Source organism: Microtus ochrogaster, chromosome 4 (genome assembly GCF_000317375.1).
Source record: "Microtus ochrogaster isolate Prairie Vole_2 chromosome 4, MicOch1.0, whole genome shotgun sequence".
Classification (NCBI taxonomy): Eukaryota; Metazoa; Chordata; class Mammalia; order Rodentia; family Cricetidae; genus Microtus; species Microtus ochrogaster.
Window position 1 is genome coordinate 4,474,126 of NC_022011.1, and position 17,717 is coordinate 4,491,842.

The window sequence follows — 17,717 nt, forward strand, 5'->3', positions numbered from 1 at the left end:
GCCTTTAATCCCAGCACTCGGGAGGCAGAGGCAGGCGGATCTCTGTGAGTTCGAGACCAGCCTGGTCTACAAGAGCTAGTTCCAGGATAGGCTCCAAAGCCACAGAGAAACCCTGTCTCGAAAAACCAAAAAAACAAAAAACGAAAGGGAAGGAACAGGATAGGGCTATGCATGGGGTCACAAGTTTAGTGCAGGTTTCTAAGAAACAGGAACTTATTCTTTCTTTTTTAAATGATTTATTTATTTATTGGTATTTTGCCGGCATGCATGCCTATGTGACAGTGTCAGATCCCCTGGACTTGAGTTAGACAGTTGTGAACTGCTATGTATGTGAGTGTTGGGAATTGAACCCAGGGTCTCTGGAAGAGCAGCCAGTGCTCTTTCCCACTGAGCCATCTCTCCAGCCCCCAGGAACTTATTCTTGATTACAAATAGAAACCTTAGCTTGTGAGGAGTTAACACAGGACAAACAGGAACTCATTTTTAACTGCAAACGGAACCCTTAACCTGCAAGGCCCATCGTTCCTGTTTTGGTCTCACAGTATGGTTAGAGCTGGGTGTTGCGGGCTTGATTAGGAGGTAGGCAGGCATACTGCTAAGTCGGCTCAGTATGGGGCTGGGATGGGGGTGACAAGGCTGGCGATGGAGCAGGTGGGGACACTGATGGGAGGCGGGTAATCCGCTTGAGCCAGGCAGAAAGACTTTTTGAGGGAAGTGATTATCTGAGTTGCATCTTCAATGATGAGTCTCAAGTTGGGCACTGGGTGGATTGCAGGAGGTCTTGTCTTTAGCCTCTTCCTTCCTGAAAATTCTGTCCCTCATTAGTGGTCACTGGTCCTGAATCTCCTCCCCGGCCTTACCCTCATCTCATCCTATCTCCTTTTCCTGGCCACTCTCTCCCAGCCCTATGATTGTAGCAAGCACCCCAGTATTGCAGATGGTACTCCCCCTCCTCGTCACAGGTCCTTCTATGTGAACTGTTCCTGGCTTACTTGCCTATCTGGTGAACTTATTCATCCTTTAAGGTCCAGCTTGATGTTCAAGCCTTTCTGGTACCATCCCACGACCCTCCCTTCAATCACATGTCAGTGCCATGAACCAACATGTTAGGTCTGGATATAGTTCTACATTGCCACTTCCTATTCAGGTATCTCTGCCTTTTCAGCTGTTTAGGATCTCTTGTAGACGGTGAGAGGATGGGCTGGCTTTTCTCAATCAAATCAATGGTCTGTTGGATGGATGGATGAAGTACAACTTTATTATTTTTTTTTTTTTTTTGGTTTTTTTCAAGACAGGGTTTCTCTGTGGCTTTTGGAGCCTGTCCTGGAACTAGCTCTGTAGACCAGGCTGGTCTCGAACTCACAGAGATCCGCCTGCCTCTGCCTCCCGAGTGCTGGGATTAAAGGCGTGCGCCACCATCGCCCGGCGAAGCACAACTTTAAAAAAACGAACAAGAGGGGCTGGAGAGATGGCTCAGTGGTTAAGAGCATTTCCTGCTCTTCCAAAGGTCCTGAGGTCAATTCCCAGAACCATGTGGTGGCTCACAACCATCTAAAAATGAGATCTGATGCCCTCTTCTGGCCTGCAGGCATATACACAGAATATTGTATATATAATAAATAAATAAGATATTTTTTAAAAAAAAACGAACAAGAAACACCCTTGCTCACAATGATGCCTCTCCCTGACTCCCGGTTCTGTTCCAGGACATGGCCCTGCAGGGATTTAGCCATATGTTACTAAAGTGAATTAAGATTTACTTGAAATAACCACAGACTCCCCCGCTCCCCTGAGCTTGCAATGACCAGATTACATCTCCTCCAGGCACAGAAGTTTGACATTTTGTTGCAAAGTCATTTTCTTCTCATTTCCTTATGTTGCTAAAATATTCGATTTCTCTTCACTTCCCCTCTGTGTCCCCATTACTCACGTTTAGTTAAATTTATCCACTGCCATTTAATCATCTGAGAGAGGTTTGCTGGTGTGGATATTTCCCTTGGCATTGCTTTCTCTCCTAAGACGTCTGTTTTCCCCTGGGCCACACTGAGAACAGAACCCAGACCCCTCCCCCTTGGGGACAGAGAGTCTAGTATACATTTGAGCCCCGAGTTTCTTCCAAAGCTGACTTTGACTTCAGGGTCCTCCTCTCTCCACCACACCCATTGCCCTTCCCTTTCTCCAGACTCCTCTTCTGCTTCCTGGAACATGGTTGTTTTCTTTTTAATTTTATTACACTTTATTTCGTTAGTTTGTGGGTGGGTGAGGTCACACACATGCCACAGAGGTCAGAAGATAACTTGTGGGGATCACCTCTCTCCTTTTGTGGGTCCTGGGGATTGAATGAGCTCATCAGGCTCGGCAGCAAGAACCTTTACCCGCTGAGCCATCTGGCCTGCCTAGAACATTGTTTTTATTTTGCCTCCAGATCAAGCAGTTCTGGGATCCTTTAGTCACCCAGACAAAAGGACACCAAAATCATTCTCTGAATAGGTTTAATCAACCTTTAAAGGGACAAAACAGCCAGCAGGGCAGCAGAAGGGGGCGTTGTCGGGCGCCTGCTTGGCTACTGCCACACCAGCTGCATTCCTTAGCGGGCTGGACACCTTCTTTCTCATCCTCCTCACGTTAGGACACAGATCTTTATTCTCCCAGAGACCTTTGGGGAAGACCAGAAATTGATGGCGTAGGGAGAGCGGGCTTGACCTCTCATTGTGTCTCTTGGGGGAGGCTCAGGAGCAGCATCGATCCCACCTGGGCCCCAGGAGGTCAGGTCAGCCCTGGGTGCTGCATCTGCAGAGTGCCGGGCTCTGAGTGTATCTGGAAAGTGGGTGCTGTGAATCCCAACCTTGGCAAAGCATATGCCGTTCCCTCAAACTCAGGGAAAGGGACAATGTGGATCGATGGGTAGGGTGCATCCATGTTTCCGGGAACGTTAAGGATGTAGTGGAGCTGGGACAGTTCATACCAGAGAATCTCAACATCAGAAGACAGTAAACCTCCATGGTCCAGCAAGGAAGATAGCCACACTGGGATGTGACTGTGTGCCAAGATCAAAAGTGGCCACCGGCATGAGGGAACCAACATGAAGTCAAGTTAGAATCGAGCAAAAATCTTGCTGGCCTGCTATGGTGACTTACACCTGTAAGCCCAACACTTGGGAGCTGGACGCCGGAAGGGAGCAAGTTTGAGAGCCGTATGAGCTACAAGACTTTGACTTAACAAACGAATAAGCATAGCAAATGCAACACAAACACACACACACACACACAGAGCAAAAGCTCTGGCAGGAGAAAAAGACAGCAGCAGAAAGAAACCGAGGGCATTGCCGTGGGGCAAAGAAGAGTCATAACAGAGCTTGCCTACGTAGACTCAAGGCACAGGGAAGAAAGTGGGGGCGCTTTATTATTTTGCTGATAGTGTCTTATGTATCCCTGGCTGTCTGGAACTCGTTCTACAGACCAGGCTGGCCTCAAACTCAGAGATCTGTCTACTGAATGCTGGGATTAAAGGTGTGGGCCACCACAATCTGGCTATGAGTCATATTTAGAGACTTTCACATATATGATCATATTTAAAATTTTGTCTTTTTTTTCTCTTTCTATGTAGCATTGGCTGACTTAGAATTCTCTGTGTAGCCCAGGCTGGTCTTGAACTCACAGAGACCCGCCTGCCCCTGCCTCCTGAGTGCTGGCATGTACCTCTACACCCACTTTAATTTTCTATTTAACAAAATATACTTTATTCTTGTGTCCATTTCAAGGATATTTATTAATTTATTTATTTTTAGAACAAAACTGAAGTTCCAGCCTGCATTTGCCTTTGATCTCTGGTTGCATCATGGTTGGAGGAGATACTGCTGCCCAAGTAGTTTGTAAGATGCATGTATTAGCTCACTTACATCTTACGAGTGTTCCATGTCCGAGGCTCAGACATGGAGGAGGGGGTTCAAGGGCACATAAAGATACAAGGCATAACCAAGGTTCACTGGGAAAGGTAGGCCTGGCCTAGGCTGAGGGTTCAGGTAGCCAGAAGGGTGGCTAGTGGGGTGGGGGTGCAATCAGCCACCTTCCCTTGAGTCCCCATCACCACTTCCAATTTTACAATTTTCATTTCTTACTTATTTGCTGTATTGTGGTACATGGCCCTCCATAATGCTATGTGAGCTTTTCTCTCTGCCATGGAGACACATCCCCACTAAACATAGCTCCACCCCAATTACCACCACCACCACCACCACCACCATCATCATCACCCTGTGGCAGCTTTTATTTTATTGAGAGAGCATCTCACCGTGAAATCCGGGCCAGTCTTGAGCTTACGGAATAACCCTAGTTGGCTTAAGATCTTCCTCCCTCAGCCTTGTAAGTGCTAGGATGGCAGGACAGAAATACCCTGCCTGGCTCTACTGCCCCCTCCCCTGTAACTCTGACCAAGCATAGGACGAGATGCAGTTTAAGGGAAAAAACGGCTCGTTTTGTTTTGCAGCTTGAAGGCTACACAATGCAAAGTTGAAGAATTGAATCTGCTGAGGTCTCTCTTGCTTTGCTGGTGGGGACTGTCTCCAGAGTTCTGGAGGGTATCCCACCGCCAGAGGGATGCACGGAAGGTTCGAAAACAAACCTCCCTAGCAGGTGAAGTCTCACAATCATTTATTAACTATGAATCCATGAATGGGTTAATGTAAAGAAGAGGGCAGAGCTCTCATGACCTGATTGTCTCTTAAGAGCCCCTCTTGTTCCCATCTCTTTTTTTCTGGGGGGTCCCACTTTTTTAATAGCAATGTGAATTAAATTGAACAAAATGAGGGGGAGGCATGGCAGCAGACAGCCCCATGGTGGCAGCAGTGTGCAGCTGGCGCTCTTCACACCCTCCCGTCTTGGTGGGAGCAAAGTGTAGGCAGGATCCCAGCACCCAGGAGGCAGGGGTAGATGGACCTCAGTGAGTTCCAAGCCAGTCAGGGGTATATAGTGAGACCCTGTCTCATTACCAAAATGTAATGAGAGAGAGAGAGAGAGAGAGAGAGAGGTACACAGAGAGACAGATGGTCATATCTCCCAGGAAATAAAACCTTGAGGCCTGTCCCCAGCAACCCACTTCCTCCACAGAGTATCTACCGCCTGGCTCCGCAGGTAGAGACTTCCTTCTTGTTCCCCTCTGGAAATGGCGCTCCTGCCAAGAGGTTCTGGTGCACTGAGTCTGCTCACAAGGCTTAACCCAACCAAGAGCCACCACCAAAGAGACAACCTTCTAAATGGTGCCACGAGCTGGGGAACAAGGGTCCAAATATCCCCCTGAGGAGACACTTCACATTCAGCACGCAGCACTGCCAAGGTGGTTCTGGGTGGAGCCTCCCACCACGTGTCTGTAATGCCTGACCAGACTTTGACTAGGCTGTATGGATTCGCCCTGTCTCCCTAGTCACTCATGCTGGAGCCAAGAGTAGGGGGTCTCCTTCATTGGTGGAGGCTCTTGAACTGACTGGGTTAAGCATCACAAGCAGATACTGATGACCCAGAGCCTCTTGGCAGGAACTCCGTCTCTAGAGCGGAAAAAGAAGCAAGCCTCCATCTGCAGAGCCCAAGACAAGTGAATGGCGCCAGGTCCAGTGTTGGGGAGACACTGCCTGTGGCTGGACAGTTCCCAGGAGATGGACAGCTGGTTTTCTCCTGGAGATTCCCTGGTATGCTTGTGTGACATCCTGCCCTCGGTAAACTCTACTGTTGAGAGCTCTGTTTGTGCAGTAACACATCCCTCACCAAGACTAAAACAATGGATGTCATGAAAAGTTTATAGCTTCCTAGATGTACCAGATTCCTCTTTAAAAAGATATATTTTATTTATAAATAGTAAAGATTATTATATTTTATTTAAAAAATATACGTCTGTGTGTTTCTCTCGCTCTCTGTGTATGTTATAAGTCATGGTGTGTGTGTGTGTTTGTGTGTGTATGTGTCTGTGTGTTACAAGCCATAGTGTGTGTGTTTGTGTGTATGTGTCTCTGTGTGTTACAAACTGTGGTAAATGTGTCTGTGTGTGCCTGTATGTGTGTATGCATTATAAGCTTTGGTGTGTGTGGGTATATGTATGTTACAAGCCATGATATGTGGGGGGGTTATGTGTGTGTTATAAGCCATGGGGTGTGTGTCTGTATGTTAGTGTGTGTTTGTGTGTTACAGTTACAAGTCATAGTGTGTGTCTGTGCCTGTGTTACAAACCATGGTGGGGGTGGGGGTGTGCATGTGTTTGTGTGCGCGTGTGTGTCTGTGTGTAATTATGTCTCTGTGTGTTACAAGTCATGGTGTGTGTGCATATGATGTGTGTTACAAGCCAGGGTGTGTGTGGAGATCAGAGGAACTCTCGAGAATTAGTTCTCCCATCCTGTCATGTGAGTTCCGGAGATCAAACTTGGGTCATGTCATGAGGGATTGCGCTAATGGGTAATAGGTTATTCTGAGAGGCAGCTGCTAAATAAATTTGGCTTTGACCCCTGTTGCATAGTTTTGCTATGTAATACCATGTACCACTTTGGAGATCTGCAAATAGTCTCCACCAGTAAGGGAAACCTTGAGAGGCAGCCCTTCCACGTCAAGAAGTACCTTCAAGCTCCAGAAGCTCATCACAGAACCTTTATGCTGTATAAGCTACTCACTCTCAGCTAATCTGTTACGGCAACAGAAAACAGACCCAAGGATCTAAATACTTTGCACTGATAGAGAAAAATGGGCGAGCCAGTTTTAAAGAAGGTCTCTGGTACAGACTGTCATTTACAGTGAGGGGAGAATAAGACCCTGTGGGTTCTTCCTCGTTCACCCATCTCTGCCCGGTAGTTAGGGGAGGTATCTTCTGGGGGCTCATGCTGTATGTTGAACTGATTTTGAAGGTGAGATTTTGCCTTTTGCCTCTTACCGGCATTGTGGTAGCAGCCATCTTTGGGGTCCAGTGGACCTTGTTCTGACTCAGAAACCTCTCTCTCTCTCTCTCTCTCTCTTTCTCTCTCTCTCTGTTTCCAGAAGGTTCTGAAAAGACTGTGGCATGCCAGAGGCCATGCCTGTCTGCATCTAATTTGATGTGACTTGTTTTCCTGGCCACAAGAACTCAGGGCCAGGAATAAAAAGCACCAGGGGCAGAGGCTGTAGCTCACTATGCTGCCTGAGCGCTGGTTCTCAATACCCTCAGGGCTCACGCTCAGCCACAGAGAGCCCGGGAGGCAGCCTATCCAAGAACTCATGGTGGGTCTGCATACTGTGGGAGTTCAGCTTTGTTTATCCTCAAAAAAGCCCCAGCAAAAACTTCCCCTGAAACTGCCACCATTAGGTATTTATTAAACTTGAGTTGACTGGGGCCAGTTCTCCTGGTTGACTAAAATTGGCCTGAAAAATAGAGTAATTTGTGGTTGTCAGACCCTAAATTAAATGATTCGAATGCTACCGCGGCTGATTAAAGGGCTTTATTCAATTTCCTCTTGACCACATGGTCTTTGGTGAGGGCAGGAGAGACACGGTTTCTGGAAGAAATACAGTATTCAGAGAGTGCTTATCTGATCTATGGATGGCATTTATTAAATACGCCTCTCCCCTTGGTTTCTCAATGAAAGATGAGACTAAAGAGGGAGAAGGAAGTGATTATTGTTTGTTTAACTGTGTATAACTCTTCCATCAAGCTTGCCTCCTCAGGGCACCAGGCTGGGTCTCTAAGAGAAACTCAAGAACCCAAAAAGGTATCTAGGCAACGGTAACAAAGGTCAGCAAATAAAATGCAAGAATGAGTCAATGAGGGGGGAAATAATCCGGGGCTGTGTCGGATGCTCTGAGAGAGAGGCTCGCATCACCCACAGATTGCTGAGGGATCGTGCCAGCCGTGTTAGTGCTCTTCCTTCTTGGGGACCAGGGCCCCAGAGACAGAGGATATGTTCTGGCTTAGAACAAGATGACCTCCTGAGACCAGGTGGCTAAGCATGAACTGCAGCAAGAACAGAGCCACAAGATGTTCAGACTGCAATGTGCTGAGTGGCAAGAAACAGAAACTTCAGGACATGAAAAAGATTCTTCGAGTAGAGGGGCCACACAAATGGTTGTTGGCTGGAGAGAATAAGCACACACAAATGCACGCACGCACACACACAAGCGCGCGCGCACACACACACACACACACACACACACACACACAGTGAGAGAAAGAGAGAGACCTTGGGGCCCTCACCCTGGTCCGGTTCCTGTTCCAGGCTCTCTCTAGCTTAGGTTCATTCAGCAAACAAGCACACTCCTGAGTAAGAAGGCCTAAACAGGAAATGGAGGAGCCCTGCAGAAGACAGAATCAACAGACAGTCAGCACTGAACACAGGAGAGTCCTGAGACCAGCTGGCTGTTTTCAGAGGGTGACTTACCTAGTCTCAGGAGCCTGGTGAGACCAAACTAGTGGGGGAAGGGAATGGCCTCTGGAAGGTGGCCCATACTGGGGGAGAACCAGGCTCACCTTCCCACAGAGTCCCCTTCCCGTGACCCTTCTCTCACCTTGCTTTTGTCCCTGGAGTAAACAAAAGACACACAGACCTTAAATCAGCGGTTCTCAATCTGTGAGTAGTGTCCCTTCTGGGGGGTCGAATGACTCTTCCACAGAAGTCACCTAAGACCATCGGAAAATGCAGATATTTACATTATGATTCATAACAGTAACGAAATTACAGTTATCAATTAGCAACAAAAATAATCTTATAGTTGGGGGTCACCACATCACAAGGAACTGTGTTCAAGGGCTGTAGCATTAGGAAGGTTGAGAACCACCGCCTTAGACTGAGGCCAGGCTGTCTTACTCAGAGCCAACACACTAGGAGCTCTCTTTAAATTCCAGGCTCCATCAAGAGCTATCAAGATAGCAAGGACCCAAGAAAGGAATAAGTATGAGGCCATGCAGAATCTTGCTTGGCCCAAGGCTATGGGAAAGATGAATTCACATTACTCTCTCAAATAAGGCTATAGAGTCTAGTTCTCAGGGCTGGATCACATTCTGGTTCTGATGCTTAGTGTGTGGTCACGGACAGGTCGTTTTGCCTGCGGGCGTTTCCCTTTATTATCTGCAGGTTCAGAAGGACCGCCCCCTCCATACGGGTGTTAAGAGATTTAAAGAGTTGATGCTTGCGAGGGCTTGTGACAGATCCTGCTTGTGAAAACGTCTGCTTGAAGTTTCATTGGGCATTTGTTTTCATGCCAAACGTTTCTTCTCTGTCCTTGCCCATTTTTATGGCAGTCATCATCCTAGATGCCCTGCCGGAGTTAACGCCAGGGCCCTCCCAGGTCAAGGCTGCTCTCCTGTTGTGCTCCTCACAGCCTCCAGGGGGCGCGCAGGGCCGGCGCTGTCTTCGTCGTGACAGCCAGTGGGCGCTAGGCAGAGAATTCTGGATCCACCTGGTTCACCTGGGCAGCCTGGATCCTATATCCTATTTCTGCACCTTTACCTCCCTAAGCATGATGGGCGAAAAAGGAACCAGGCAGGGCGGTTGGACGCTCATATGAAAAGCACAACCTTCTAGATGGAGCTCTGTTTTGTCCCATCTTTGAGACTTTGGGCTTTCAAAACAGTGCTGGTTCGTTGTCAGGGTAAGCTTATACGCCTTATATATGACAGGCCTTAACAGCTGGAAGCAAGATTGCATCCCAAGAGACACCTCTTTCTGGCTGTCCTCTGTGGGGATACTGGGATTGATGCAGTAAATAAAGTCCTGACTTTTTTGTATTAACCAATGTCCCTGTATCTCACTGCAGCCCTAGGAACTGGGGTCTGATGTTTGGATATAGAGGAAGCTGGTGCCAGGATTCCAACTGAGCCAGCTAGTTGGGGGGGCAGAAGGCAAGAGGCCTTAGATGGTGATGGAAGTGGGGATGCAGATGCTGAGAGGGAGGCCTATGGGTGGCCCTAGAGTCCCAGATAAAAATGAGGGAGCCACAAAATGCTGAGCTGTAGACGTGATAGAGAATGAAGCAGACAGAAGGTGCTTTGGTGGGGTAAGGATGTCACTCTAGTGGCCATGACTATGCCAGGTCAAGTCTGGATGTGGGCGGGAACAGAGAGGATTGTGACCTGTGTGACTAACTCACAGCAACAATTACTCAAGATGAAGGCAGACCTTGGATGGGAGAGGAGAGAAGCAAAGGCCCAGAATTAAGGGCTCCCAAGGGAGAACAGTATGAAGAACCCCGAAAGCTGTTTTCACGATGCTCTAAAGCACAGAACAGCGGCCTGCCGAGACAGTGCAGGAGGAGGGTGGAGAAAACTGTGGAAGCTGATGGAGGAGCTGACACACTGAGTCTGTGTCTACGATAGAAGTCCTCTGATTCCCAGGACTGGAGGGAGCCAGGACAGTAGGAGATGCCAGTTAGTATGAGGGCAGTTTGAGATGACGAGAGCCGGAGTCCGGACAGTCTCTCCCAGTACCGCGTGGACCACCAGGCAGAGGTAGAGCAGCCTGGCTCTCCACGGCACCCTAGTTACCAGCCTGTTTGGAAGGACCCATTTCCTGTTAGGAATCCCCTGCACCATGACAGGTGCTTAGAGTTAGTCACAGCTCTGACTGCGTGCCAAGGCGCCCCCATGTGAGAACACTTCCGGAAGCATTGAGTGCTGGCTGCAAGGACCCACTGTTTGGCGTGTGGATCCCATTAGAGGGAACATTTTATCACGATGGAGGCACAAGTAGGTAGTTTGATGGTAATTGCTTTCCTAACCTTCAAAGAAAAATGCATTGCAACCCCGCCAAAATTAACTAAAGTGGTCACATTCCTTTTCGTATTTAAAGCTATTTAGAAATATTAGCAACTGACTTAGTTTCCAGGTTGTTGTGGTGTGGGTTTTTTCCTTTCTTTCTTTCGAATCCCATAAAGTATTGTAAGTGCACCAGGGGAGGAATGGAAAGTTGTTTGCAGTTTCTGCTCAGCAGCCAACCGTTGCTCAAATAATAGCCTCAGTGCGTAACCTGGGAGCTTAATATCCTCAAATATTTATAACTTTGCGGAAATAGTCCTAACAATGGTTCAGATTGCTCACAGCTGGATAATAACCTGGGTCCAGTGTTCACAACCTCAAAACTGATCTTCAGAGTTCGAGTGCCGCCTGTCACTTAGGGCATAGGTAAGTGGAATCGGCAGGCAGATCCTAACGGGCGGGGGGGGGGGTGTGGAAAGCTCTCTCTAGCATATTACAGTTCCTTCCCCCGCTGAGTGTAAGTTCTCTTCTGGTTTCCCAGGGTGTAAAAAGTCCTGGCATGGAATACCAGTAGTGACCTGCCCCACTGGCTGTGGGGCAGGAAGAGTCAGCATGGGTTATAAACACACATGGGGAGCATTCAGATTTTTTTGTTTTGTTTTGTTTTGCTTTGTTTTGTTTTTCAAGCCGGGGTTTCACTGTGGGGACAGTTCTGGCTGTCCTGGAACTCACAGAGATCTGCCTGCCTCTGCCTCCCAAGTGCTGGGATTAAAAGTGTGCGCCACCACCGCCCGGCACACACATGGGGAGCATTCAGACATTCTTAACAAACCCTTTAGTTAGCCCATGGATGAAGTCTAAGGCTAAGGAGTCTCTCCATGGCTGGGAGGTGGCTCCATTAATATGGTGCCTTCTGTGTAAGTCCTCAGACCTGCATGAAAACCCTGCCCTCACTGTAGGCGTGGAGACAAGAGGACTCCTGGGGCCTGCTGGTCAGCTCGTCTAGCTGAATGGATTAAGTGAGAGACCCGTTTCAAAAAATAAGGTAGAGCAGTGTGATGTTGGCACATGCCTTTAGTCCCAGTACTCAAGAGGCAGAGGCAGGTGGATCTCTCTGAGTTTGCTACTAACCTGGTCTACAAAGTTACACAACAGCCAGGGCGGTTACACAGAGAAACCCTGTCCCCAAAAGCCTCCCCCAACAAAGAAAAAAAAAAGAAGGTGGAGTGGCCCCCACTCAGGTAGGTGCTAGCTAGCTACCTGCATGCCAGCCTGGGTCCTCAAGGCCTGGGCTGGTGGGAAGACATCCATAGCCTGGGCTGGTGGCTCCCATTATGATGAGCAACTGTGTGGTGGAGAAATGGGAGCGACGGAAAAGCGGAGTGGTTCATTGCTATGGGTCGAGGCAGAACTGAAGCCAAGGCAGTGAGGGGCAGGCGGATATGGGAGGCCAGCTGCCCACCCACATCACGGTGATATCCAGGCCCTGGGCTGCTGCTAAGGACTATATATGGGTCCGTGGTATCCATGGTCCATGTTGCCACCAAAGGCCACAAGGATGTCCAATGTCTGGGCTGCCGCCTGTGGCCATGTAGGTATCCAAGGGTTGCTGATCTGGGTGGCCTGAACAGCCACCTGGGACCATGGTGTCACCTAGGCCTGAGTGCTGCTGAGAGCCATGTCTGGCTCTGTGGCCCTACAGTAGCCAGGGTCTGTGTTAATGTCCATGGCCCATGTTGCCACTAAGGGTCACACAGAAGCCTGGGGTCTGGGCTGCAACCTGTGACCTTGTCCGTGTCTGAGGGTCATACTGCAGCTGGGGCCATACAGATCTGAGTGGCATATGCCATGGTGACATCCAGGCCAGGGATGCAGTTGGGGGCCGTATCTGGGTTCTTGGTCTTACTACAGCCAGGGTCTGTGTTGATTTCGTGGCTTCTGTTACCACTGAGGGCCACGCTGATTCCTGGGGTCTGGGCCACCACCTGAGGCTGTGTTGGTGCCGAGGGCTGCACTGAGGCCATGTTTATCTGGGTGGCCTTCGCTGCTACCTGGGGTCACAGTGACATCCAGACCCCAGCTGCTGCTGAGGACCCTGTCTGGGTCTGTGGTCCTGCTGCAGCGGGGGTCTGAGTTGATATCCATAGCTCCTGTTGCCACTGAGGGCTGTGTGGATGCCCAGGGACAGGCCTGTCACCCGAGTCCATGATGGTGTCCGATGGCCATGCATCCAGGTGACCTGCATTGCTATCCAATGCCATGGTGACATCCAGACCAGAGTGACAGCTGAGGGCCATGTCTGGGTCCACAACACTACTGCAGTCAGAGTCTGTGCTGATGTCTAAGGCTCCCGCCACCATGGAGGGGCATGGAGGAAAGGGTAAATGAACTATGTGACACACTGCTCCCAGTGCCGCCATGATGAATGAAGAGGTGTTGGGAGGGCGGGAAAGATGGAGAAGGAAAGATATTTCTTGGGGGTGTGTGGGGTTTTTTTTTTTTTTTTGGGTTTTTTGAGACAGGGTTTCTCTGTAGCTTTGGTGCCTGTCCTGGAACTAGCTCTTGTAGACCAGGCTGGCCTCGAACTCACAGAGATCCGCCTGTCTCTGCCTCCCGAGTGCTGGGATTAAAGGCTTGCGCCACCACCGCCCGGCTTTTTGGTTTATTCTTGTGCTGTTTGTTTGTTTGCTGTGTTTTGTTTTGTTTTGATATTTTTAAAATTTCTTTCAGGGGAGAATATGGGGGGACTGGGAGGTGAGCGGAATTAGGGTACATGGTGTGAAATTCCCAAAGAATCAATAAAGAAATTGCATTTTTAAAAGGCGGAGAACAGTTGAACACACACACGTACACGCAGTGTCCCCACCAGGAGCATCCTATAGCGTCTCAGCTGTTCCCTCAAAGGATTCAGTGGTCCTCTGCCTCTTCGGGCCTTTGAGAGACACAGTGCATACCTCCTGTTCCCCCGTCTCTCCTGCGGCTCTCCCTGCTGCATGCGTATTTCCAGGAGAATATCAAGAAAATGACTTCCCCTGCATAATTGCCCACTCCCCCCCCATCTGCACACATCTTTCAAAGTGGTAACTTCCCTGATTTATTTAAGTGGACGCTACTATGCACTTAGCAGACAGGTTAATTAATTAAGGGAGCCTCTAGCCATGAGAACTCTGGTCACCCTTCCTGCCCCCAGACCTGCTTCCTCTCTCTGTTCGCTTCGATTCACTTGAGGCCTCCTTCTAATCGCTGCTGAGCTGGAGCTACAAGGCTGTTTCCCTGAATAAGAGTGTAGCCATCTGCCTGCTCCTCCTTCCTGGGGACTTAGGTTGCTCCAGGCCCAGCCCAGAAGCCAAAAGAAAGTTCCTTTTTAGTGAGATCATTCAGCATTTTCTCCACTAGAAGTCATAGAAAAACAACCAGAAGGACCCAAACAATAGAAAGCATGTAATCAAAGAATCCAGAAGGAATTGAGGGTCTCAGTCAAGGTTCATAGGCAGAACAAACTTCACTGCTCTGGAATTCTCCTTGGCTGCCTGCCTCTGCCTGTAAACTTCCTCTTCAGCCTGGCCATATTGAAGACAGCAAGGGCTTAAAGTGTTCCCTACCCAGTTCCACATCCTGGCCATCAGAAAACTTAACAAGGCCTTGCTCTAGGTTTTCTTTTTTTTTTTTTTTTTTTTTTAAGGATTCAGGGAATTTCTTCCCAAGAGGCCCATTCAAAAGTCCCTTCTGGTCTTATTGGGACTGATCCAGCCTTTACCTGATTGCTGTGGTGAGGTGGATGGGACTTGCTGCTGGACACCAGTCAGTCAAGGCCTCTCCCTGAAGCCAGGGAAGTCCTTGCACTTACATGAAGGAAGAATAGACACTCATACAGAAGACCATAACAAGAGGAGCAGAAGTTGATGCTCAAAGCCCCACGGCAATGACTGTTCATTCCTGTAGGAACTTGGCTCCCTTCTCCCTCATGTTCCGAGAAGCTAAGCTCCATCTCTTTTTCTGGGCTCACCTGCCTGTGCCCTTGCCCTCAGCATCTTGAGTATGGCTGACCACCTATGTGTTCTGCAGTATGAGTAAAAACGAAAGAATCAGAGGTAGGGATGCAGGAGTTGCCCACAGGTGGCTGTGGGATTCTGGTGAATGAACAGACAGTGCTGTGATCGATCAATGGAGCCAGCGCAGAAAGGGAACTAGGGACTGGAGGGACACACATCCTCTTCCACAGACCTGCCTTCTGTGAATCAGAGAAAGGAGGAGCTTTTATCAATAGAACGAGGGATGCTCGTCACGCCGCTGACTTCAAGGACAATTCAGTTGACATTCTGGGAGCATTAGAGGGACAGAATGGCTACGGCAGAGCCCACGCTCAGACTAAGCACAGCTCGTCCCCGAGTGGAACACTCAGTGGATTTTTGTCACAACAAAGCCAGATGCATCAGAAGGGAGAACACCAATGGCTCAATGGATAAAGATTCTTGGTGCCAAGCCCAATGATGTGAGTTCGATCACCAGGACCCACATGATGGAAGGAGAGAATGGACTCCGGACTCCTGCAGGTCTGACCTCCCCGTGTGTGCCAGGACACATGTGTATGAACACATACAAATACACACAAACAAAAATAAATAATGATAAAATGAGAGAATCCTCTTGTTATCTCCCTCAGCATCCCCCTCGGCACCCCTGTCAGCATCTCTGCCGCCAGCCTGAGCCCCTAGGTGGTGCTTTCCAGAGAGCGAGGTATGCCAGACAGTTTTCTTCTACAAATCACTTGTGACAAATCAATCCAAACTTGCATGTTTCCCCTTTAGAAGCAAAGACTTAGAGGGAAGAGTCCCGCCCACGTTTTTCTTGTGAAGAAGTTGGCAGCTTGGACACAATGTTCTTTTTCCTTGAGGACTCCTTTTAGTAAGACGAATACATTTTTTTCCCTTTTTACTAGAAAAAAAGTCTGCTGTTCTAAATTTTTGAAAGCTGAGATGCCATCCTGCATTAAGTGGCAAGCTTAGCCCCGGGGGTGGGGGCAGAGATTCCTGCCACACCTGGTCGGGTTTAGCACAGTGCCCGAGCTGATGGTGCAACAATGCTAAGACTATGTTGGGGACTCGCTTGAGAGGTGCACACATCTACCATCTTCTTCGGCATCTTCTTTGGGAAATCATTTGCCTCTGTCTTGGTAACCCAAGGTGACTACTGACCTGAGCACTTTACCTGTGGGCACTCTGGCTACTGTCGAGGCTCCTTCCAGAGGAATTCCCTCATTTTAGAGATCAGTCATGAAAAAGTGATAGACAGATGTCAGGACTTCTGAAAGTTGTCATCCCAGGCGAGGCATGATGGTGTGTGTGCTCTTATTTCAGCACAAAAGAGGCTGAGGCAGGAGGATTACAAGTTAAAGGCCAGAGAGGAGAGAGAGAGAGAGACAGAGAGAGAGCGCGCGCGCGCGCGCGCGCGCTACATAGTGGAGACTCGCATTGACTCTCCCAGCCAATAGGAGCGTCCTGGTCATGGCTCTGTTATGCTCTTGCCTGCTCTTTTGACTATATTGAGCACTTCTGTCCCCATGCTGGACCCAGTCAATGTCCCGGGTCTAACAATGGATACTCATCAGGAAGAGATGATCGCTCTTCCTCTACATCAGAATAAGGAGACCTCTCAAACTTCCCCAAAGATGAAAGACAGTTCTTCCTTTCCTAGGCTAGTCTCATTCTGGTGCCTTGGTTACTCACTTCCAAGACACTTAGAACCTAAGGCAACCATTCAGGGGCAGCTGCCCTACAGTCCTAAGTATCTGAGATAATATCTGGGCTCATAAGTAATCTGAGAGGGGTCCACAAGTCTGGGGTGCTCTACAAGGGTATCCCCTGCCCTGTCCTGTCTGTCAATGAAGCTGGTTGCTGGCAGTTAGATGGAGTGGAGGAAAAGCCAGGGAAGTGCTGAGAGAGTTACAGGACAGAGTAGAGCCACCCGGAGCATCTCCATATGTCATGCTGACTACAGCCTGCAAGTAAGGGAACATGGATGATGGGACCCACAGACTCAAGGGCTTTTAGACCCCAGGCCTTATTTCCTACTGATACCTGGATGTACTGGAAATATGAATGTTGGGGCTGCGGCTCTGCAAAGAAGGATTAAAACCTAGATACCACCCACAGCCCTTCCAGGGAAAGGCTTATTTTTGGCAATTACCTCCACTTTCTCTATGACACATTCATGACCATGGTTGCCATAACCACATGCAGACAAAAAGATATCAATTATCTTAGCTCCCATTCCACACTCTGATGTTAAGATTTCCCGAGCCAAGTAAGTCCTGACTACAGGTAAAGCGTCACCAGCAAGATGAAGCTTCCAGCTCTCCCTGAGCAGGCTGTATGGCTAGAATACACATAGGCTTCATTATGCACGAAGTCTACAGAAGAATATACACATGGTTTCATCTACCCCCAAGACACTGCAAGGGGCCCTGAAAAATCAGTCCACAGTAGAAAGAATTCTCTGTGACCCTTAAGTTTATCCCTTTTGCTGAATGGATTAATGGAGGTTTGACGAGGCCAAAGAGTTACCCAGGAAGCTATTAAGGCATACGAGGCTTGGATATGGTGGCACAAGCCTATAATTCCTGTGCTTGGGTTACTGAGGCAGGAGGATCTCAAATGGAAAACAAGCCTCAGCTGCATAGCAAAACCTTGTCTTTACAACAACCAAGGCCTGGGCTGGCAAGATGGCCCAGTGGATAAAGCTACTCACCACCAAGCCTGATTTGTGAGCCACACTCCCGGGACCCACAGGGTGATGAGATGTGACTGCTGCAAACTGTCCTCTGACCTCTACGTGGGTACACACATACACACACTAAATAACTAAATAGATAAACAAACCAAAGGCTAAGGCCTGGTTTGATGATACATTTTATAGCCCAAACACTTGGAATTGGAAGGTGGAGGCAGGATACACACACACACACACACACACACACACACACACACACACACACACACCACAAGCTGCTCAAAGAAAGAAAG